We start from the raw sequence: 24786 nt of genomic DNA on the forward strand, positions 1-24786 counted from the left end.
CTACGTAAATATGAATGGCATGTAAGTAAAAAGTTCTCTGCTTTGGAGACTATAAAAGGATGACTTTGCAGTTATTACAGGATTTTCATTATTGTTTTCTTTACTAGTACTGTCACTGAGGGTGGGAGTGAGGGTGTGTTTGATTTTTAAACAAACTCCCCAAAGTCTGCTTTATTCATTTTTCAGCTGTAGACTTATAGATTTTTCAGCATTTTGTGGCAGGAATGTCTGCAGAATACTTAACCTGATGAAATCTTGGTTAATGGATTTTTCCACAACACATATAATTTAGGATTTATTTGCTCCCAGTTGAAAGTTGTTACTATAGCAAATACAAGATGAAGAATTAAATTGAAAGGGATATATAATGTGGCTGTTCAGGGTTTGCATCTGGTAAAGGGGCTGATATCAGGAGGCACAGAAGTTGATTATACCCTTGCAATGCTAGGCTACATAGGATGATACAAAGTTGGATCCTGCAGGGAAGCCTTCTAGGAGCTTGTCAATCCATTGGGAGAGCCCCCGAGAGGTGCACACAGTGTTAGCTGGTTGTTATTTTACAGCGTGGACAATTTCTATTATTAAGGGACTGTGACATATCTTTAAGTGGCTGGAAGTTGACCTTTGAATTGAACTGGGTGCAGCTCAAGCATCTTTGAAGACTTCAGTTTTGCTATGAGCTGCAGCCTTCCCTGCAGTGCTCCTGCCCCGGGAATGTCCCACAGCCCCAGCAGGACTGTGGCTGCCTGCTGCTGCAGCACAGGAACTTCTGGTTGCCACCAGGAGACTGCCATGGGCTAGTTGTTCAGTTAATTCAGTTGTTATTGATAATAATTAAGCTTAGAAAGGTGAAACAGAGTTGGCCTAGTGATAGAAAAATAGAAATGGTTCAGATTTTTAGAGGAATTAGTGTACGTTTGACTTTTCCAATGAGCTCAACAGTTATGTAATTAGTAGTCTCTGAGGATCATATTCTGCCAGCCATAATACTTTGTGTCATATATCTATATATTTATGCAACTGTAGGCATGATTTACTTTAAACCAGATATCAAAATTTATATACCTATTGCCTTGAGCAACAGTTGAAGACAAACCAGTCTATTTATGAACAAATAATGAAATTACTGAATAAATCAGCTAGACTCATACTGCCATTTACATTCTTCCCTCAGTAACTACTTACTGCATGTTTAGTGATGAGAGATGCAGACTTATGAATTGGAAAATGTATCAATAACTACAAAATAGACTGACCCACAATGTACCAATGTGATTCCTCAGTGATTTTTCAACCGTTTCATCTTTAAAGGAAAAATGCTAATTCTTGAAAGTGTTAGCCAAGTGCGTAGGTACATTTACTGAGAACCTAGGAAATGCAGCCTTATTTAAATACATTTTGCAAAACTTTATCTTACAACAAAGGAAATAAAATGCTGGGGAAATTCTTGTTTTCACACTAGCTTTTTTATATATCTATTTCTAAAGATATTAGTATATCAGAGAATGTTATTTCATTAATATTCCCCTAGTCCTTTGCTAGTCAGTGAATGTTATTTAATTAATATTCCCCTAGTCCTTTGCTAGTCAATGAGGCTTCTTGTGTGTGGGTGTCTTCCATACTGCTGGCCAGTTATATCCTTGGGGTACAGCAACTTTGCACTGCAGGATTAGTGCCTGCCCCCCAAAAGATCTGCTCCATAGAGGTTTTTTTAATGTGCAATGCCAGTATTTTATATGCTGCAGTTAAGCCAGCTGCAGTCAAAACCTAATCTTTTGTTTAGGCCAACTGTATATCTAATTAACCCTGCTGACACTACATCTTATTCAATCACAGAGTACACTTCCTCCAAGAGAATGGCTGAAGCTGTATTAATACTTTTTAGAATATTGTGTAACAGTGAGTTTTCAGTGTTCTCCCTGTTCTGTGCTGCACTGTTGTCTGTCAGTTACTGATAGGGAAAGTCAATCAGCTCCAAATGCAGCCTAAACTCTCCACATAGTTAGAAATTTGACAGACCTCTAGAACTCTCAATGTTGCCCTCTCTGGCAGAGCACAGGATGGCAGAGAAGACAAAGAAGAGATAGCCAGCTATCATCTCCTGAGCTCTCATGAAGCTAATGAGCATGGAGGAGTGACATGTACAGAGTCCAAGATTATCCAAGAGACTAAAAAATATAAATAACTATTAGTATGAGCTGCCAAAGGCTCATGCCAATCTGTTCTACCATTTCTACTGGAATATTTCTGTTTACTCTTATTTTCATAATGACAATATTTCAGCTTTATCAGACACCTGTAGAGAGTAGGATCTACAGTCTCATTTAGAACAGTTGCTCTACCCTGTAATGACTTGGCAAAAATGAACTGAACATTCAGTTATCATCATGAAGGTCTAAAGGAAAATGAATGCTTCCTAAGACCTTCAGTAGGCTGATGTGTAAGGGGAACTATCCTCAGAAGTGATTAATTTATGGGATATTATCTCACAGGATCAGGCTTGAGAATCCTACAGATTCTATTGCACTGTTACAGAAATCACCTAAAATCAAGATGCTTTTTTCCAAAGATGGTCAGAAACTTTAAGAAATATTCAGTCCCTTGATTTTCTTACCAGAGCCACTCAGGATAGGGGATGAACTTCAGGGGTAAACAAAGGGATTGTTCCCCTGCTTTGTCTGATGAAGCTCAATTCTTCACTTTTCAACAACTTCTCCAACTAGACAAAATCCACATGCCTCTTTTCTCCTTTACAAGCCATTAGGATCTAGTGGGATAACAGTTGTGCATCAGAGCCTAAACAGCTAATGATGCCTCACTTCCTAGCTGTAAATGCAGCAATTCAAACAGCACAGTTAATACTGACAGTTCCAGCACAGAAAAGGCTGTTTAATCAAGAATTTCACTCGAACTTTGCCTGCAGATTTCTTGAAAAGGGTTTTTCCACCTTTGCTGATAAACTTTTTCAAACAAAAGAGTAAACAGTTGAGATAGCCAAAGTCACATTTTTTTAAAGAATCCTTTAACTGTGAACTAATTGCATATTTTATTTCATCCACAATGAATGTTATTTGTACTTTATGTAGCATCAAAGAAGAAATGAAACTTTGAAATCTTCTGTTTAAGCAATAAAGACATTGAGGGGAAAAAGAAGGAAAAAAATTAGCTCAGTTCTCCAAAATAAAAGAACCCTGTCTTTGGTATTGCAATTTCACAGATAGAAATCTGCATAGACTAGTCTGTTTATCTGCTCAAAGCTCTTTACATAACTGGCACTTTGTCATCTTCTGTCTATAAATTATAGGCAGTCATTGCTGGAGTGTCTGAGTAACCAAGCATAGGGTTTGCTGCTTTGCATATAAATGGAGCCACAGTCCTGGATCTATGTGAACGTAAATATGGACATGAACGCATTCTTGCTTTTCAACTCAATACCAGAAAACCCCTACTCTTAATGCCATACATCTCTGGATGTGGTATAAATATGAAGTAGATAACCTCTTTGGTTCCTTTAAAATGGAATGATGGAAATTGGTTTGGGAGAAAGACGTAAGTGCATAAATCACATCAAACCAAACACAGGTTGTTACATGAAATAGGCAAATTAGGTAACAAATTTTATGTCAATTGTTTCTCCCTGACTTGGTGAAGAGAAGGCTTTCTTCAGATGTTACTCATTGCATTGATAATACAATAGTAGAGACAGTTTACATCTCAGAAAACTCAGTCTGGAACAACCTAATTTACATCTTTTCTAGTGTGACACTACAGTAACATCTGGAAATAGATCCTTAAATAGAACAGGAAATAGGCTTTATCTAAATATTCACCTTACTAATTAAGTCCTGATAGAGTAATAAGATCCTAGTCTTTCAGTATACACAGCATGTTACAGCTGGAAGACTTAACATCTGTGTAAGTGCTTGGTACTTTTTTTGGAAATCAAAAGGTCTGTCTATACAACCAAAAAACCAAGCTGCAGAGACCTAGACTTCAAAGGAGCTACAGCATCTTAAATGTAAAACTCCACCTACCCCAAATGAGGATAAATGATGATATCATGACTTAAATTATACTGGTTACTGTGGATGATCCATCCATAGCTTATTGCTTCTTTTTAATGGCATTAAATAATGTGCTAAAATTTTCATTGCAAATTGTAGGATGGTAGGCTATTTTTTTCAACCAAATCAGATCAATTCCCCCCAGGTCCTCTATATCCAACAATCCAACAGTGAAGAACATTTTGGCTACCCTGGTTTTTATCATTTGTTTGCTTAAATTGTTTTCTGTTGACCATAAAGGACAGATTTTTTTTTTAAGTTCACTGTTGGGTTTCACAGATGTAGGTTTAAGGAGATTATGTATGCTTTAGGATTTAACATCTACCAACATGCTGTTCATTTTGCCTGATATCACGGGGGACTAGTTCTTTCATTTGCAATTTATAAATCCTCATCTTCAGACTTTGGTTTTCAGATAGCTGGATGTTTGAAACATCCAGCATTTATTAATTTAATGAATTTTATCTCAGATGAACTAAGTGTTTATTAAACTCTCATGATATATGATAGGTCCAGGGTTTTGTTTTGTTTTTAAATTTAAATAGAATAGATAATGCTAACCTGGTAGGTTGTTGAGGAGTCACCTTGGGAGCCCTCCCTTAGTTTGATGCATGTTTGATAAAAAATGCTGGTTTTGTGTGTCCTGTACTGATAAATCTGGTGATTAACGTTCCAAAAGGACAACAACAGAAGCTCAAAAGCCCATATCCAATCTTTTTTCCTTCCAAAAACCTTGCATCTGGAATGAAGAAGCCAAACTTGTGCTGTGTGTGCCTAATAAGACCCTAAGTGTTTGCAAAGGTGGTAAACAAAGACGTGGCTGAGTCTCATGTCAAGTTTGTCTCATGATACCTCAGACAAATGTCTGTAAATGTGTCTGCTGTGGCTCATACAGAGTCTTAACACTCTATGGAGACCTATTTTTCATATTCCTGCAGGAGCAGCTCCATACACTGTACTTGATAAATACATCCTTTATTCTCTGTAGAAGTCTAGATCTTGAGATTATACCAGTTTCTGATCCCGTTGTATGTGAGACAGAGCTGCCAGGTCCAGGAAGAACAGGGGCTCTCCAACATTTGCTGTGCAATAAATTATAACCTGCTCATAAAGCAGGATGCCTGAAACATTAAAATGTGAGAACAGAAGGTGACATCAAAATATGAGCCTTGCCTGAAATGCCTGAGTTAGCTAAATCTCTATGCTGCTTTCAAATATGTTGCCTATTATTTTATAATTAAAGCTTGAAATTATTTTATATATGGTGCAGTGATTGACTTCAGAATGGAGAATTTTAAAAATCCCTATGAGCGAAAGCTTCATAATAATTAATACTGTTATGCTAGAAATTTGAAAATAACCCTGTTTCTTTCTCAGTGGTTTTCATTCTGCTCTTGGCAAGCATTTTCCTGTGCTGTGTTTCTTGTGCTATGAGAGCCATTCTGGATTGCTGATAGGCTCAAAACTCAAGCAGTTTGTGCTCAAATGACCAAATGCCTTGATTTGATAATTCTAAGCTGGGGTGCTATGAGTTTTCAAAATGCAGTCTAGCATTTTACAGGGGGCTGCAGGCCACTATAGTCTTACCAAGAGCTCATCCTGTATTCAGTTTTCTTTGGACTGTGAAAAACCAACAGAGGACATAATTTCCCCATTGAAGTTTCATTATGTTTTCATAGTCACTAAATGAAAAATGTATATCCTGTTATACTGTAATTTTGTAATATAATGCATCTTAAGCATGTTTTGATACTACCAGGTTATTAGTATTTTATGGAATTTTCTTCCACCATTTAAAAAGTAATACTTCATCATCTCTGATATTCAAAGACTAGGGAAAATGCACATAAAACAGAAAGAAGACTGTGCAAGAGGCAAACAGTTGTGTATCCATTCTGCACCTGTGCAAAGGTCATTTTCATGCACTAGAAAGCTGCAAAACCCTGCAAGATAAAGCCTGCAGCATGTAAGGGCTGCTGAAACAGGCACGGCCAGAGGCAGAACCTCTGGATCCATCTGCTGCCCTCATGCATGTAATGGGAAGCTGGAGCAGATGATGCAGAGCAACTGGGAAAAAAATCACTTCCAGAACAGGCAAATCTCCCCATTACACAACACACGTACAGTACTATACTTTGACAACATGATTTGACCTTGAAAAAGTCAAAGTGTTCTTCACAAACCTCCAGAAATATATTTTTTGTAGGGAAAGGTACTTGGTTCTTGCATTTAAAAGAATAATTCATTATTCCATGCAAAGTCCATGTTTAATTTTTTATATCTCAGTGATGTTTACTACAATTGCTGGTACAGATCTCTACTGTTGTCATATAGTTCAGCTGATCCTGACTAGATTTACTCTTTTTTTGTTTCAAAGTTCTACCAAAGCTTTCACTGATATCTGTTCATGAGGCATCTTGTACTACAGAGAAGTACCCCAGGGTATTGTATAAATTAATATTCCATCCATGAATGTAGCTAGTCATTTGGCAGTGAGAAACAAGAGACTAGATTACTGATTAATTGTAATGAAGCTGAACAGGATGCTCACGTGTATGCTGAAACAGACTATTACTGTATTAGTGATGTCCTTTCCAATAGGCAAGCTGTTTTAGAAGTGTCAAGTCTAGCAGTTTAAGAAATAAATAAGAACAGTGGTAAATAGTATCAGTATTTTTAGTTTAGCTAATTAAAATTTTATGACTGGTAGAGAAGATTTGAGTATATGGCATCTTCAGATTTGGCATGGGGAAAGAAGAGAATTCTCAGGAGTTGAATTCTGCTATAACCTGTCATATCTTATTATGCTCTTTCCAACTCTGTCTGATTTAAAACAAAACAGACTTATAATTTATTCTTCACTAAAAAGAAGAAGAAAGAGAGTCTAGTAAATACAGCCGGGAAGTACACCTGCAATAATATGATAGCTGCGAGTGACTGTTAGGAGCAATTACATCCAATGATCATCCTAAGAGTAATTGTGTCTTGCCTCCTAGGAAGAAGATTCAGAAAAACATCATAAGGAAATATTAGTGGATTTCAATAATTACCTGATCTGTAATTATCAAATGCAGTCTACATAAACACAAGAATGTGCCCTCTTAAGCACATGGACAAAAAATGAATGAGCAAATCTCTTCTATTGGAGAGCATGTGTTTGTGTTCCATAGAAAGGGATGTTCTTGAGCCTTTTCACCTGGGCTTCAGACATCTCTGCCCCAGGAATATCTCCATCTGTGTTTGTGAAAACATGGTTGCTCTGCATTAAATCTCCTTTTAAGTTTTGGATTTTATTTTAAACCAATCATAATTTTAAAAATGTAAGACTTTCCTTCCTAATGAATTATTGTGCAGTGTCACAGGGCCACATATAGCCTGATATCATCCTTAATTGATGTCTGCAGCAAAGACACAGAGTTGTGTGAAGGACAGTGTAGTTTAGGATTGGCTCTTAGCTTTGGGATGAGGCATGGACACAGCCAGTAGTTAATTCTGTAAACCTCTGTGAGACATTGTGGATCTAATAGAGATGATAGCAGAAAGAATTGACAGTCCTTTAATCCAATTTAACTGCCACCATCTTTAGCCAAGACTATTCTCGGTGTTTTCTATTTGTGGGAGAAATATGATGAATAGTGATAAGATCAGTGTATTAAATTATTTAGGAATTCAGTGATTTAGGAATACTAAACTCTAACTTTACCCAGGTGATCAATGCCTGTGAAAGAAGGCAGCTCTGGGCAGGCCCTGTGTAATCTCCAAAGGGATAAAATGCTACAGTTGATTCATAAAGCACTGTGAAGATTTGGATTGTGTTTTGTCATTGCTCCACCAGTTAGGATTTATTGTGTTGATCACTGGATTCAGACAAGGTAATTCTGCAGCATTTAGTATTGTTACTGCAGAAGCATCTTTAAATTGAAAGAGTCCTTTAAATCTTCTCAGAGAGACAAGAGGAGACTGGACTCTCCTGCATGACTTTGCATCTCCCCTTAAATAAACGACTTACATATCTTTGGAACAGGAACATTATCCTTGAAGGAGTGACCATATGTCACTTCCTGCTCTTCTGAATAGCTTTTATTTACTGTAGTTTTATAGAAGACACTATTAATTACAGATTTCCTTAATGTACACTTTGATTTTATAGTAAGAATAGGAGTTAGGTACCTGCAGTGTGTGCTCCTGCTTTGGAACAATCTTTTTCATTTGTTTTGCACATTGGTACTTTGTACTGCTGTCTTTTTGTGCCCTATAATTTTCTAGTCAGTCATTTTCTTATATTAGCTTCCTAAGTCCACCAAAAAAAAAAAAAAAAGCATTCACGTCTTAATTGATCCATTGCAAGCTGGTTGTGTTGCTTTTTCGTGATACTCTGCTTTATACATATGCTCCATTCCTGCCTCTCTTTACTCAATTGCTCTAAGCCTCCTTCCTTAACTTCACCAAGACCTCAGCGCTCCTGACAGATGTAAAATACAGCAGTCATGTTGAGAAGAGCCTTTACTGGGTTATTCAGTAAGTCCTCTGCATCATGTCATGATTTCAGTGCTAAAGAATTTTGTGGAAAGGCTTAAATTCACCTGAGCTTAAATGAAAGGTGAAGAAATAGAGAAAACAAAATCTCAGATCAGGCTGGTCCTGAACAAACAAAATATGCTGCCTTAGGGCTGCAGGAGTGCAGTTGTTGTCTATCAGGCTGGCTGAAATTGGAAATAGCATTCTCATTTGCCATGCACTATAATCAAATTGGATGCAGATTTGCAGACCTGGACAACAACGATTGGATGTCATTGGTTATTTTTACACTGCAGAGAGTGTAAACAGTAGTGGTATGGGGTATCATGTCGTGGATTTTTGCCAGTGTTTCCTTTATTATCTGTAACTGGTGACATGGAGTGATTTTCTATGCAGAGCAGCAGCTGGTTTATTTTCTTCTAACTGCCATACCTGTGTTTCTTTGTGGATGCAAAGAAAATCTTTCTCAAGATACCAACTAAAAATTCAAGAATAGAAAACACTGAGTTTGATAGTTTAAGACCTACCTAGGTGCTAATCATCAGCCCTTTGATCAATTTTAGAGCCTTCAAGTTTCACTGCCCAGGTAGTAAAGGTGACACTATGATACAATTATGGGCTTTTTCATTACTGAAGCACTAGCATTTATTTTTAATAAGGTGCTCTAATCCTTTTGTGCAGACCTATATGAACTGTTTGTTCCCCAGACTCCTGCTTCACAGTTTATGGTGATGTATTTGGGCTGCAGCTGGAGCTGAATAGGAAAATGAAAATAAGAATAGATGGTTTGTCACTATGGTTTGAAGTTGAACTGATGAAAATGAATTCTTTTTGTCTAGCTTTCTAAAATGTACAGTGACCATGGTAATATGTATCAGAGGCAAATCAGAACAGTTTGGAAGGGATTTTTAGAGATATTTCATCCTAATCCTAATAGGCTAAAAAGAATTGATAATATATGAGACTTACAGGTATTTGAGATTCTTCAGTTTAATATCTGTTCTTCCACCTAATGTACACAGCCATCATTTACTGACTAATACTTGCATGGTGTATAGAAAGGTTTATTTCTTTTTTCAGGTTATTTCTAAGATCCCTCTGTGTTCATACCCATCTCTTTCTCTTGAGCTACATTTTGAATCCATACCCCCAGCATCACTGATGATATAATTGATTTCTGGAAAATATTAGGAAGACTAATTAATCTGTCTTAAAATTTAATCTAAGTTAAATTATATGTTGACTTTAAGTATCCTTTTCTGTATAACTCTGTGTATGTTTTCAGCAATTCTGTTCTAAAACTGATGATAACTGATGATGGATGAATTGCCCTAGGAAAAATGAATCAGGAGATCTCTGGTACAGACAAGGCTTTGTCCACCAGACTGTTGCACTAACTCTTGGGAGGTGGAGTGCATGATTTTGAAAGAAAAATACTTAAATGAAAGTAGAATGAAGCTGGCAGGAAGTGTGACTAACTGCCTATATGTGATACCTAAAGAATTACAAGAATATGTTCCAATGTCACTTTCAACTTCAAAGTATTTTGATTCTAAAATTAAAGATGTTCAAGTAAGAAAAGAGTTAATGCAAAATACATACTTCCTCAAATGTTTTTATGCTACTGGTATTTTTATGAATTTTATGTTTATGCTACTGGTATTTTTAAGAATCTTTGTAGTTAATATAATAGTTATGTTATTATAAAAGCATTATATTCTTGACAGCCTCCAAAGATTGTCTTAATGTTTTGTGTAGTGGAAAATAGCAGCTCTGTTGAGGAAATGAAACTCACTACTAGATGTGCTCTCCAGCAGTGTAACAAATATTCAAGTGTAGTAATCAGAGAAAGTAAGAGATTGATCAGGATTTGTGTCCAGTTCAAATTTTACATTAATTTCCTACTTAGAATGGACTAAATCAAATCACACATTGATTTTCCTAACAATAGGCAAAATACCTATTAGATGTTAGAAAAAATATTATTATCACCATCATATAATCTAGTAGACAGTGTTTACTAGAGTGTACAGTGTCTACTATGGCAAAGTTAATTTTTGTTTCTTTTGTTCCTGTGTGCTTCTTACTTAGCAATACAGTGTTTTATGGTTGAGTCCCTGCTAAAATGTATCTCAAAATAATTGTAGTGAAATAAAAGAAAATCCAACTAGGAACTATAATTCATAAGGTCTTAAAAGTTTACTTTGTTTTTGTGCTCCATCTTTCAACTCCAGTGGAGTAACTGATCAGAAATGAAATGTCTGCTCTTCCTATAGAATAACTAAGCATGAGTTGTCTCTTCCTCAAGCCTTCTGCTTCCCAAATTAATCATGATAATAAACCCATAATTTATTACCCATGATCAACTTGAGATATATTTGCACCTGTATGAGTTCCAGGTTACTCAGGGCTGCTGTATAACCTCTGAAGGTGCTGGATGCTTTCTAAAGAACAGGTACCAGATCCTCATTATTATTATTATCCAGTAGGCAAAGGTTTTTTGAGTCTTTTTGAGGAGTATGTCCTTTTTCATCATCTCAGCATGGAACCTTGTTTGCCCACTATTAATCTCCTGTTTGCAAGAGCATTAGTCCTCAGTTTTTGTGGTTCCTTTGTAACTTCAGGCTTCAACATGAGGATGAACAGTTCTGCCAGAACAGACTATGGCACAGCCTTTCTTGCTCCAAAAAGGAAGTTACTTCCTCCTTGACCTTTAAAACACATACTTGCTAAAGTTTTACTTGACTGAAATGTGTGGGGTTGCTCCTCACATCAGACTTGCTAGGAAACCTGAAGTATTTCTGTAAGTGCTTGCGTTGGAATGCTGCTTATTGATTCAGAGTGCATACATGGGTTTGTGGGTTAGCCCAGGAAAATTGCTGCAGTGTGGTGCAGTGGTACAGCAGCTCACTGCCACCTCTTGGCATTAATCCCAAGGGTTGAATCTTATCACAGCCAAGCTGTGCAGTACTTTTAAGCCCTACTGTGTAAGGGACTTGAGAAAATTAACTGATCTCTAACTGTGGATCTCAAGGACATTATAATAAAATAATGTAGTAATATAAAAATGTACAGTGAAGTACAAATGGCAGCTTGTATAATACTATTGTACAGGAAGTGCATCTCAATAAGCAGAGAGAATGTGTTTGGAATGCTATGGAACCAAGTCATCACAACAAGATCAATTAGAGGTGATTGAACTCAGAGGCCTATTTCAATTACTTTAGTAGGAAGCATTAATATCTTGAGTACAGCTTCTAGGAAATGTGCTGTATTAGCTGTAACTTTCTTTCACAGACTTCTAATAACTGAACAGATAATTTACTGAGTGTGTTATAAAAGACTGCATATCTTAAAGCAAAATAATTAAATAGAATATTAACTGCTGAAAAAATTCAGTTTTTAACACAGCACTAGAAATTCTTTCATGTCTAACCCAGGCCACTTCTTCTTAAATTTTTAGAAGACTTTAATTTCTTATTTTAGCTGCTTAAAAACTCTATTTGCATGACTGCGGCAGCAATTGTAGAAGAGCAGGAGAGAGACCAATACTACAGAACTTGCAGATAGAAAAAACTCATACTGAAATACAAAGAACTTTCTTTTCCTTGCTTTCTGCTGCAATAATTTCAGCTATTTTTGTTATAGAAAGTTCAGAGTTAACATCAAGTTGCTTGTAGAGTGTGATAAGAGAGAGAAGTATTTTGCTGCACATGTAGATGTCCTACATAACACCTTTGTAGCCCAGTTTCACCATTTTTTCAGGAATTCTAGCTCTTTGCAAGACTAGCAAGGGAAGAAAAAAAAAGAGAAAGCTTTTTTTCCCTGCAGAGATGAAGGATTCAACAGAGCTACAAAACAAGTTGGAAAATTTTCTAGTCCTTTGTGAGAATTTCCATCGCAGCCATGTAGGCTTGGGGCAAGTCACCTCAGACATGTTCAAACACACCTGCAGGTCCTGAAAAGTGGCTGTGACTACAGCCTGGCACTCCTCAGTCCCTTCTAGTCAGGCAAGGCAGCACCCAAAGACTGAAACAGCTTCAGCTCAGCATCCCTCAGGGCTGGGAGGGATCCCAGCGGGAAGTTCTGGAAGCACTCAGCTCCCTGTGCCTCTGTCACTGCTGTGCCTCCAGTACTGGAGCAGCACAGTGGGTGCAGGAGGCCTGGCCAAACTGGGATTCTGAGAACCCCCTGGGATTCTGAGAACCCGTGGTGTCATGCTGGAGAGCTCCACACTGGGAGCTCATTAAACAATGGCATGGTAGTAGCTGCATGATTATTCACAAAGCACTTAGAATATTAATGATGTCTCTTACTGTAGGTGAATTTTCTTCATTATTGTATCCAGCTTGTGCAGAAACATTGTCTGTGTTCCCTGGAACTGCAGTGTTTCCACCAGCCTTCAGCAGAGATATTCTAAAAATCTGGACTAAATCCTAAAAAAGAGGGGGGAAATACACAAATTGTGACATAATTCCTGATATAAGATATTAAGATGCTAACCAAAAAGGAAACTATTCATGGAAAACTTAGATTAAAAGTAGCATTGCAAATAAAAGTACCTAATTTAATCTGCCAAAATACTTTGTCACATCAGTTTATTTTTTGTATCATGGGGCTTTGAGCAGCCTGTTCTAGTGAAAGGTGTCCTTGTCAATGGCAGAAGGGCTGGAACAAGATGATCTTTAAGGTCCCTTCCAACCCTGGTCTATTCCTCTCTTCTTTGAGCTATGAGACCAAAATGCAGTCTTTCAGATGACACAGCTTTAGATCTGCTTTTTGATTTGAGACTTTTCATTCTGGTGGTCCAAGATCAAAACCATTGCTCTGTTCTCTAGGGTCTTTGACACTACCAGCATGATTTTTTTCTTGAAATTGTACTCTCTTCTGTCAGTCTTTCATGGCTGTATTGTTTTCTGTGTCCTGAATATTTTTCAAGATGCCTACCCAAGGAGACTTTCTTTTCCTGTAGAAGTCATTACAACAGTGTCCATTGTTCTATCTTATTTCCCCCCATACCCTTTATGTAATCTCATACCTTCCATACCCTTCAGTAATCTCATAATTAGTTATGGATGATTTATACTTGCACCTCTATTCTAGACACTGCCTTTGTTCAGGATTTTAAATGTTCTCTCAGTATTCCTAAAACAGAAATATATGACCTCTAAACCAGAAGTCTTTATACCTTCTTTATAGCCTGTTACTTACTTTCACAGCCACTATAGAAAAGAACACTTTTTTGCCTGTCCTTCAGGCCTGCAATTAGCATTTACTTTATCATATGCCTTCTTAAACATAACATACTTTTCTGTATCATATCTAAGGAAGTAATCTTATTTTACAATTCTAATTAAGTTGTGTCTAATTTCTGTAGTGTTTTCTCTGACCTTAGTGAATGCAATTTCTCTTTTCTTATAGCCACTCAGGCTACCACTACAAAGATCATATTCTTACTCCTCTGGTGTAAGATTAGCACATCATCAAAGCACTGCATCCTTTTTCATTAACAGTAGTAATAATAATAATAATAATAATTTTTAAAATCTGGTTTTTAAAGTGAAAACCTTAAAAGTTCTTAGTCTCCTATTTTATTTATTATCCAGCAACCACCTAGAGATACAGGACTTTGATAATTCATTTATTATTATATCTAGTAAGCAGGTTATGCCTCCTCATATGCTGGCTCTTACATGTAGGAAAAGGTGTTAGGAAACACTTGAAAAGATTTATCTATGTCCTCCATATAAATTAAGAAAATTTTATTTTCTGCTACGACCTACCACCCCCTGCCCCCACAAGAAGGAAAAAAGAAAATAAAAGGCAACTGAAGTGCTAATACTGGTGCTCATTATGATTGACCTTATATCAGTGTCTTCCTGTTCTCCTGTGCAGGAGAGCTGTTGGCTTTTCCTTTGGAGCTGAACCAGGAACTTGCTTGGCAGTGGAAAACCTGACTGTTCTGTGTTTGGCAATCCACTGCAGCTATTCTGTCTTGTACTTTGTAATATGAATAGTAAACTGTGGTAGACTCAAGTAATTTCCTCTGACTTGGCAAACTACCAGCACAGGGAGGTGGAATGCATAGATTCCCCATCCTTCTCGTGAGAGAGAAGAGGAAGAAGTATAATACAGCTCTTCAAATCTACTTTAGGTAATTTTTCTTATTATACTAATAATTTCTTTTGTCCACTACAATTATGTCATTAAAACTAAATTTCTATCTTTCTCCAATAGGAATTAGTAAAAATATTTATGAAGTATAGGAAATTATCCCACTTCCTCTAGAAGCAGCACAAATTAATTACTTTTAGATAATACTGTAGATAGGCTATAAAATAAAAAATATATTAAAACCAGATTCTACTCAGATTTTCAGCTTCTGTACGCACATCCGTTGCCTTAAATTATTTAAATTACTTTTGAGGCATGACTGTAAGGTCTCTAGGGAGATGAATGAGAACTTCAGGAGTTAGTTAAGGCTTTTATTAGAAACATGGAGATGAAGTGATTTGGGCATAGAGAGTATCTGGTGCAGGATACCCTGCTTATTTGAAATTTTAACACTGCTGGAGAACACATGAGTTAACCTGAAACTATTTCACACTCCAAAGTAGTTTTACTACCTTCTTTCTTTCTTTTTCATTTTTTCCGCTTTTAGAGTTCAAATTTTCCCCCCATATATATTACTCCAAAATTATTTACTACATTTCCATCTACCTTCCTTATAGGCCTAAGTGATTTTTTTGCCATTGTTCAGAAAAGGTAATTTTCTGCTTCTATAGGACTTCAATACGACTGTTCACCAGTGACACAGCTATGTCAAAAGTGAGCAATTTAATATCAAATTAAAAGAATTTTGTATTATCTGTACTCGAACAGATGGTACCCTTACTCATTTTGTGAGCATGAATTACTATGAAGCTTAAAATAATTTATTCACTCTTAGAACTGCAGCCAATAACTTATTATCTAGCTACTAGAGTTTTCACATCTATCAGCTTAACCAGTGATCCAGCTCTTGGAACATTATGTTCCTTTTGTGATTCTCCTGGGAGGACTTAAGGTCTCAGAACCAATGGATGAACACACAATTCTTTCATTTTTGAAATGATACTATGGAGAATCATTGAAAAACTCCAGGAATGATTCAATATATTAAAATGGAGCTATGTTGTAGAAAAGCAGTGTAATAGAAATTACTTAAGGCCCCTTCCAATTTCAAATTATGTATTCCTAGTTTATAGTTTTTGGTGATTTTTAAGTTCCTGTAAAGCTTTGAAGACATTTGAAGGAAATTACTGTGTACTTGGGGTTTTCCTGTTCTTAGGTACATTTTGTGCCTAGCTGTTTGGGCAAATTTCAGCTGAAGTGTGAAAACAAAGTTGAAGAATGAGAAAATGCTGTTGAAGAATGACTGTAAAATATTACTAAAGCCTTTAAAATCTTACAGGTAGGGATTTGACAAGCATACAGTAAGAGAGGTGCCCTGAGACAAATACATAGACAAGAGAACCAGGAAAAGTCAGCAGCTACTAATTCTACAAACCCTGTGAAAGAAGCTGAAACCCTCTTGCACCCTATGCATTGCCTATACCAGTTTATCCCAATGCTCATCCCAAGCTTATCCCTGTTGCCTTTAGGATAAGGCAATGGCCTGAAGCTGATGCATAGGACATGCAGGTGACAGAGCACATTTCTGAAATACATCAATTTACCACTTTTCAGATACTGTAGATTCTCAAAGGCCTGCAATTCAGAAGGTATCATGTTTTCTAAAGTAGTTTTCACTGCCCCAGACAAAGTAATAGAAGCTTACGCACTGTACTGACTGTTTTTTGAGACACAGGACTAAAAAACTGAACTTGATTCAAAATGCCTGCTTGGTTTTCATTTGTTGGTTGTATTCACCTTAAAATTGCTGTGGATTTTATGTTTTTGTTGTTGTTTTGTTATTTTGGTTTGGTCTTTTAAAGAGAGAAATAAGTATTTCACCTTAAAGGATTTATTACTAACATTTCACTTTTGTTGAAATTAAAAAACATGGAGAGCTATATCATACATATCTATTACTCTTCTGAATGGTTCAGGTTCTGCTTAGGCAGGCACACAAAGAGGGAACTGAGAACATTTTCTTGTCTCATTTTCTGCCTGCCTGCAGTGCATCTTCCCAAAGCACATATCCTGTTTTCCTTTATCTGAAACATAATGACCATAGAATGCAAGCAGTTAGAGATACTCTTTTGTTAATAGGTTGATGGAGAAGGGGAGGGGTATTCTTCTTAATAAATACTGCCTTATGAAATGTGGTGAGATTAAAATTTACCAACACTAATTGGCTTGCTTTGTGAACTCATGTTTTTCTCTAATTAAGCAATGGTTTCCCAGCTGCAGTGGCTGCTTGGGGATACCAAACTGATGTGAATTACACTGGATTTGCAGTGAAACATTGTAATACTGACAGAAATTTGTTTGCATAGTATGATAATGCAGCCTAGAACCAAAGCTAAACCAGCATGAATACTTTGATATGCAGCTGTGAGATTCATTCAAATTTAATCATGCAGAAATTTTTACTGAAGTAAAACTTTGAATAAGTGTATTTACCTCTGAGTGGTCGTACTGAAGTGAGGTTGTTTATAACTTGGGATAATGTATAATACAAATATAGTTCTGGCTTCCCACTGCTTATTTTTCCTCCAGCTTCTGTGAAAAGAGTTCAATTTGTTGTACTTCTGCCTTGATTTCTCTGCTACAGTTTTCCAGTTAGTAGTAGTATAAAAATTAATGGGTGTATCAAAGAGATAGTAAAAACTTTATCAAGATCCAATGTCTTATGCTATTTCACATACATTTGTAGAAAATTGCTTGCTCTTTTTTTGAAAAGCTCTACCTCTGTATATCTGAAGGTTATTAGTAGGCACAAGACTTGGTCAAGAGCGTAAAGGGAGTCTCAGGTGGAGATGAAAACTGAGTGCCTTTCAGCTTGGTGTCTAAGATAGGGCTCTTAATTACTAAAATGTTCTGGCTCTTTACAGTAACACCAGAAGATGCACAGACTCTCATGTGCAGCACTAATGGACTGTAGCTCCTCACTCTTAGGGATAATGTGCTCTCATTTTCCCATTTCCCCATTAGTGTCACTTCATCTGCCAAAGTCAACAGTAGTTTAAATTTTCAAATTCCAACCTCCTAGTAAAAGTCACTGTCTACCTGTTGTTGCCTTATTGAAGAATTGGCTTTGAATGAGAATTTTAATTAGGCTTAACTACAAGGTTTGATAAAGAGTTTTGAAAGATGTTGCAGTTTCTAATTAGTTGATTTTTTGCCCACTAACAGAAATCTCTTTAGAGTTCATTCTGCAGTGATGGAACTATGAAGGAAATTCTATGGACATTCTATGGAATTCTAGTACAAAACCCAGATGTTGCTCATAGGAATCAAATACCTACTTTTGAGGATTTTATTCCAATGCTTCTGATGGCACAGTCTTTCCAAATGCAGCCACTTTTTTTTTTTCTTTTTTTAATTTAGAATTGTTTGTTTACTCTTTTTATTATATATCTAGCTAAGGTACTTCAGTTTTGAATATGTAATATAGTTTAGTGAAGTTTAGTTTATTTTAAAAAATATCTCTTAAATGATGCCTATAGAAGCATTTTCCCTAGTTGATTTTTCTGGGAAAGGTTATTTTAGAATGTAGTTAGCAGTGATGGCTTCTATTAATGCAAGCAGTGAACTAATCTGCACTTCACAAAGCAGAATCTTTTATCAGGCAAAACATAGGCATGCAAAGAGATAAGAGAAGCAGCAGGTCTCCAGGCAGTGGAAAGAAGGCACAGATGGCAAAGACTGAAGGAAAGTTTTTAAAGGTAGAAATGGCAGTTGACACATCTAACATCATCTATGCATTTAAAGTGAACCCCATGTCCTCTAAATCTCAGACATGCCTGCTGTTTATATTCCACGTAACAGAAACCCACCAAAAATAAAATTACAGATTTTTTTTCAAAGATATGGGGATCAGCCTAAAGAATGTTGTTAACCATCCTGTGGTGAAGCTGTGCCGATTTGTGACTTTCACACTTTTACTCTACTTTTAGAAGTTTGTCCTAGTTTGTGACTGTCCACATTTCTTCCCTAAACAGCTCTTTTGAAAATCAAGAATAAATCAAACATAGTAGCAATGTCTCCTTCCTCAAGTCACCTCTCCTTCCCCTGTTTGGTGCAGGGTCAGCAGAACAGGAGGCACTGCAACTTGGCTGTCCCTGGATCCCACTGCTCACGAGAGCCATGAGCTTGGCAATTAAGTGGCTTTCCAGCTGCCAGGCACCCACTGGCTCAGTTTTCAAAGGCATTTTCACTCTCTGCTGGTTTCTTACTTGCAAAATATTTTACTGCATGTCCTAAAAGTGCTCTAAACTCTTAAAAGTTATTTCCAGATAGAGAAGGGAGTTAGTTGCAACCTCATATTCTGATATTGCTCTCATTTTGTTTCATAATATTATCTAAAAATACTCCAAATAATACAGCATGTGCTTATTTAATATAACCCCGTTGGTTCTTAATGAATAAGTAAATATATTTCAGATCTTGCAAATACTGGTCTCAACAATACACGTGCTGTTCTTCAGAGATGCAGCTCTGCAGTACATAAAACAGACCCTGGGTTTTATTGATCATTTAAAGAAGGAAAACAAAGACACATGCATTGTTTCCAAGCTTTTGACATGCTGAAAGCGAGAGAGTAAGGAGAATACAACTAGGCCTTCTTTTAGTGAAGAACAGAATTGTAAGGGAGGGAGGAGAAAATTAAATCAGAGTTCTGCCATTTAAAACTGTTGTTAGTCTTAGACAGAATTCCCCGTCAAATATATTTTTTCCCTTTCTGCTGCAGTTACAGTACAAAATACTCTCCGGCATATGCACAGGAACCATTCCAAGGAGAACAAAAAATACCAATCTGAAGTAGCCAACCCAATCAAAGTTTTGTAGACTAAGGAAACACTGGCAACATAATTTATTTTAATGGACATATTAAGCTTTCACCATCTGTTCTGCCCCTAATTATGAATGCCAAAAGAACATATTTCACAGTTAAATCAGTAAGATGTTATTCATGCACTTATATGTTACTTCTACACTAACACTTCTGCAGTGTTCTCGTGCTGCCTACACAATTCAGAGCAAGCTGCTCACATCTGAAATTGAACTTCTTGGTAAAAATTATTTTTCAATAACTGTTTTAGTGGGAGAGTACTTAGTGTAAAACATATTTTTAAAGAATAATTGGGAGAATGAAAGCCTTTTTTTTTGTCATAACTTCCTAAAAATCAAGACTGTGGACAAGTATGTTTTTTTCTCTGCTTTCTTTGTTTTATTCCCCTTGTCTTTCTAGATGCTGTGCATGCTGTGTGTGTAAAGTGCCTGCTGCAACTGTTGTTCCAAGCAGTATATCCTCACTGGAGAAGGTAAAAGGGAGCAGCTATTTTTAAGAAAGAAAAATTGAGTAATTTATAATGTTCACACTATCAAGTCAAAGATCACCTAAAACAACAAAAAATGCAACAAGTGATACTTATTAGTGTTTATGTGGGAGAAGCAAAGGATGTCTTGAGTGTATAGTACAACAAAAACCCTGAATTCTTCTCCCTGCATGAGGCATCTCTGTTCCTTCCTTGGTCAGCTGCAAGGCTGTGCCAGCTGGAGCTGTGTCCAACACAGGAGATGAGTGTTTAGCATTAACTGCTATGGTACCACCTGACATTCAGTGGAGCAGTCTGTACCATCCTTTATCCTGCACTTCAGAAAAATAAAATAGATAAATACTCTCTTTTACTCTTCATACACCGTATCTTATTTTGGATTAGCTTTTTAGTCCTTCGTATTTGCTTGGACTTCAGAGTGTGGTAGTTGTGTGATGCAGAAGAATCTTATTGCAAAAGAGGGGAATCTTCAGAGTGTTATAGTTGTGTCCAAGGAGCACAGCTATCATCCAAGTAGTCTGGAAAGTACAGGGTATCTTTAGCAATACAGTACAGAGAACAGTAAAACGGAGTGGAAAAAATGTAATTGATATTATATGGTTTGCTGACACCGAATAACAAGAAAAAAACTTGGAAGAGCACTGGAGTCTTGCAAAGGATCTGAATTTTCTGCTGGAATACAGTTTATGTTCCTGTAAAGGGTGGAAGGGATCACCATTTTCACTTGGTTCTTTTATAAGAAGTCAACTGGATACATACTTTTTGAAATAAAACTGTGTAGAGATTGACCCTGTCCTATAATTTTTTGTAACTGTATAAAATTTATAGGACAAACAAATCAAGATATGTAGATTATGAAGGGCTGCATAGAGACGGGGAATCAAAGGGATTGCCAGCATTCTAGAGAATTTTCTAAATGAAAGGAGGTAGGAGATGCCAGAAGTAATTCTTTCTTACAGAATCAGAAAGGGAACAGAAATTCTTTGTTATTCTAACCTGGGGGAGAATTCTTCCTTTTTCCACACAGGCATAAAACCAAAATTACCCAATATCCTGTAGAAACTTCAGCTTGACAGAAAACACCAGGAAATATCCTTAAAAATAATTATGATTAGAAATAAATACAACCTACTTGTCTCTGCAAATGACTAGAGTTTGGTTCTGCTACAATCTGACATGACATGCTGAAGTTTAGAAGGACTTTCATTCTAGAATTTCATTTTGCAGATTGTCTTTTTTAAATATTGTGGTCTTTGCACTGGTTAAATGCAATTTCTTTATATTTTAGTTGAATCCTGAACCATTCAGAAGTTGAAACTTCATGTCCTGTAGCTGTCGACAATGAACATATGCTCACTATCTAAAAAGAAAGGATAATGCATTCATTTTCTCTTCCATTTATGCTTATGCATGAATATATGTGTATGGGACTTTGTCTCTGTGGCCATGCAGGAAACTATCCAAAAGGGCTCCTATGTATGTCAGGACTTCTGATAGCAAAAAGTATGATGGCAAAGGAATCCAATTGTATCAATTGAAGGCATTTTCTTATAGCACCATTTAAAATATCCTGGTTTAAAAAGAAGAAGTTTTATTTTTTCCTTAGAGTCACTAGGTATTAATTACATGAAATTCTATCCATGTCTTATTTTAAAAGGGGAAAAAGAGATTGGCAGATGAAAAGTTGAAAAAATTTAAAGGATAAGTTTTGTGCATGGACTGAAGTTTTTAAATAGACTGTGTTTGTTCATTTATGTGAGTACATGTGGAAACAGGTCCTAGAACCATTGATACAAAATTATAAGAATGCTGAGAAAAGGAATTGTGTTCACTTTTCTAAAGTAGCTTACAGTTTATACACTAGCAATTAGGAAACTGCATGAGACCTGTAATATAAAAGCTCAGAGAAAATACATATTTAAGCATATCCAGTACAATTATGAAGCAAAATCCCTTCTAATGTGAGACAATACTTACAGCATCTTTAATTTCCAGCTTTTAATTTATCTCAGTGATCTGGAGCTCCTTAATACTCTTGGAGTCCCTGTGCAGCATCCTTTCTGGTACAGACTCCTTTAATTACAGCAGCCAGCAGAAGTAAAGCACTGCTGGTGTTTTGTGTTAGTAGGTCAGCCTGGCAGGCACCTGATACTAAACTGAGGCTTGTTCACACATAACCTGACCCACCTGGTGTGCTTGTGTCCCTGCCTCAGCTCAAAAGGTGGAAGCTGTGTGATGCAGATTGTTGGAGAAGATAAAAGTGTTATTATGAGAAGGAGGCATTTTGTGCTTTCATTATCTTGGAATAACCAATAAGGGTGGGTTCTTCCTTGGAATGTTTTTCTGATGCCTGTCTGAAGTCAATGATAGTGCATTCTGTCCTGCCTCCTGAAGACATGGCAGAGGCTTGGAGGCAGCAGGTGATGTGGAGATGCTCTGTTTGCTGTTCCTCAAGTTATTCAAGACAGCTTGTTACTGACAGCATATCTGCAGCCTTTCAAAGCCTGCATTGCTTGGGTTTGTCTGAGACACAGACAGCATTGATTACTGTAGCACGTTGTCAGCTTTGCTGTGTCAGCAGGAAAAAAAATCTTTTGATGTGGAGAAATAGAAATAGAAGGCATTCAGTGTGTGCTTAGCTCCATTTGAGTGCAACATTAAAGTTATACCATGCCATCCCACAAATGCAGAAAGTATCTTTCCCTTTTCTCTTCCAAAGAATATTTCCACAGTAGGAGTATACAACATTTATATATTGCATTAAATGAAATTAAAAAAATAACTTCAGGGTTTTTAAATACAAAGATTCTCTTTCAACAAGAGATTGATTGTCAGTATGCATTTCTATAGTTTGTATTAACCAGCCTCACAAATGCAACTTCATGAGCTAGATGAGAACAAGTCCTTTCTCCTATTTCCTACAGTGGGAACATACATCTCTAATTCTTCTTGCACAGGTTCTTTTCAAGAAGCCCTTGCAAATAACTAAAATTTTAAAAATTAAAAACCAGCTACTCTAAGAAATAATTGTGGCTGCTAACCAACATGTGCAAGACCAAGGGTCATGGCTACAGGTGGTTAAGACTGGCCAAGGAGAATGTCAGAATCTTCTATTAAAACACATATGGATTAGTAAAGGGCCTCCTTCCTACTTGTCAGTGTTGTCTCTTGGTTGGCATTGCAGAATTAAGACTCAGTTAAGCCACTTATTAACTGCAAGTACTACCAAAGCTTTCAAAGATCTTATGCATGATCTTAAAAAAATAAAACGTCTGTGCTGTGGATATGGATAAATTAGAGGAGATAAAAGATAAATGCAGATTGCCCATTTAAAATTAACATTATTAGCTGCTCCAAATCCTTTGACTGTCCTGCAGGTCACCCAAGCAAGGCGGTACCAGAGTGGCTTAGCACAGCTGGCACACCCTGTGCCCTGTGCTGCTGCCACAGCACAGCCCTTCTGCCTGAGCTGCTCCTGAGAACTCACCCTGGGTATCTCCAGCTGCTGTACATGGAGACCACAGCTGGGCAAATGGGACAAGCAGGATTTGCATTGTGCAATTGAGTAACAACATTAAATTGCAAGTGCATTTTTCTTTTCACCAGCCCTTTCAGTGATAATTCTAGGAGGGTCACAGTAGTAGTCTGTGCTTATGGATATTTTACATATCCAAAGACATGGAAATTTGCTTCTGTGGCAAAAATTTTAAACTGGAAATTTGGTTGAATCATAAGTAAATATTTCAAATTTGTATGCATTTCTAATTTCTTTTTAGTCCACTTTTTTAGATGCATATGTGAATTTCATTCAGCAGTACCTGCTCTGACAGTATTTCCATGCATTGTGTATAGCTAGTGAAATTTTAGTATTTCCTCAGCAGATGTTTAGGGTAGTGTTTGAGAGAGCAGGACTGAACAAAGCTACTAGTGAAAGTAGATTTAGAAAATTTTGTATACATGTTTGAAAAAGGTTTTAAAAAACAATAAAAGGAAAAAAGCTTGATAGATAATTTAAAAAATTAAAATTACCTGAAAGCTACCAAGTTGCTTGTTACTTTCCTCTGCCAAACTCATAATTTTGAGCTGCCTCCCTACCACCTCCAGTGATATTTTCCTCTTAGCAACTCTAGGAAAGGCTAAGCAGAAATTGCATATGCTTTGGAAATAATGAAATTGAATACACCCAAGGCTGCAAATATAAACCAAACACACTGGAGGAATAATTTTTGCCAATCCTTCTTGGTTGCAATATTCTTACAGGGTGTCACTTGTAATAGCTACAGATTTGGGAGGGTTTTACTTAATTGAAATCCTTCTAACTAACATGATAAAAATAAAGACAGCTCTTTGGTAAAAGGTGAATTGTAACATCTCTTTCAGACATCTCTACCTCTCAGCAGCAGATAGCATACCCTGAACACATTACTGCTTTGCCATTTAATATACATGAATTACTAAACACATTTTTTATGTGAGTCAGGGAGAAGTTTTATCCATTGACACAACATTAAATAAATTTATAGATGCATTCTAGATTAATGGTTTTGATCCCTAAGTTAAATATCCAGGAACAAAATTGTCAAGATATGCAATGGCTATGATTTACTTTGAACTAGAAAATCTTATTATCTTTATGTTTCCAAATGTTAAATCACTGCCTTGAGGCCTGTTTTGAATAGCTTAATCATGTGAAAAGGAAAAAAAAAATACTGTCCTTT

The 24786-nt window shown here is 36.6% G+C and overlaps 1 protein-coding gene and 1 long non-coding RNA gene across 19 annotated transcripts in view; one reads left to right on the forward strand and one right to left on the reverse strand.

The window, feature by feature from the left end:
• The window catches only part of APBA2 (amyloid beta precursor protein binding family A member 2), a 98959-nt gene that overhangs the window by 20792 nt on the left and 53381 nt on the right, over positions 1 to 24786 (forward strand). For 6 of the 15 annotated variants that reach the window (XM_085588676.1, XM_085588684.1, XM_085588677.1 and 3 more), the window contains one exon: positions 19981 to 20053. The exons of the other annotated variants lie outside the window; for them this stretch is intronic. The gene's annotated coding sequence lies outside the window, so the exon portion shown is untranslated. The remainder of the gene's footprint in view (positions 1 to 19980; positions 20054 to 24786) is intronic. 15 annotated transcript variants of the gene reach the window in all.
• LOC146766517 (uncharacterized) lies at positions 1051 to 23496 on the reverse strand. 4 transcript variants are annotated; one of them, XR_014957591.1, is made up of 4 exons: positions 22046 to 23496; positions 17190 to 17288; positions 12899 to 16780; positions 1051 to 5185 (listed from the first exon to the last, which is right to left on the reverse strand). It is a non-coding gene; the product is annotated as an uncharacterized LOC146766517 (long non-coding RNA). The 4 variants fall into 4 exon arrangements; XR_014957592.1 differs by lacking the exon at positions 17190 to 17288 and having other exon boundaries at positions 12899 to 13018; XR_014957589.1 differs by having other exon boundaries at positions 1051 to 16780.

This window comes from Lonchura striata, chromosome 10 (genome assembly GCF_050655825.1).
Source record: "Lonchura striata isolate lonStrDom1 chromosome 10, ASM5065582v1, whole genome shotgun sequence".
Classification (NCBI taxonomy): domain Eukaryota; kingdom Metazoa; phylum Chordata; class Aves; order Passeriformes; family Estrildidae; genus Lonchura; species Lonchura striata.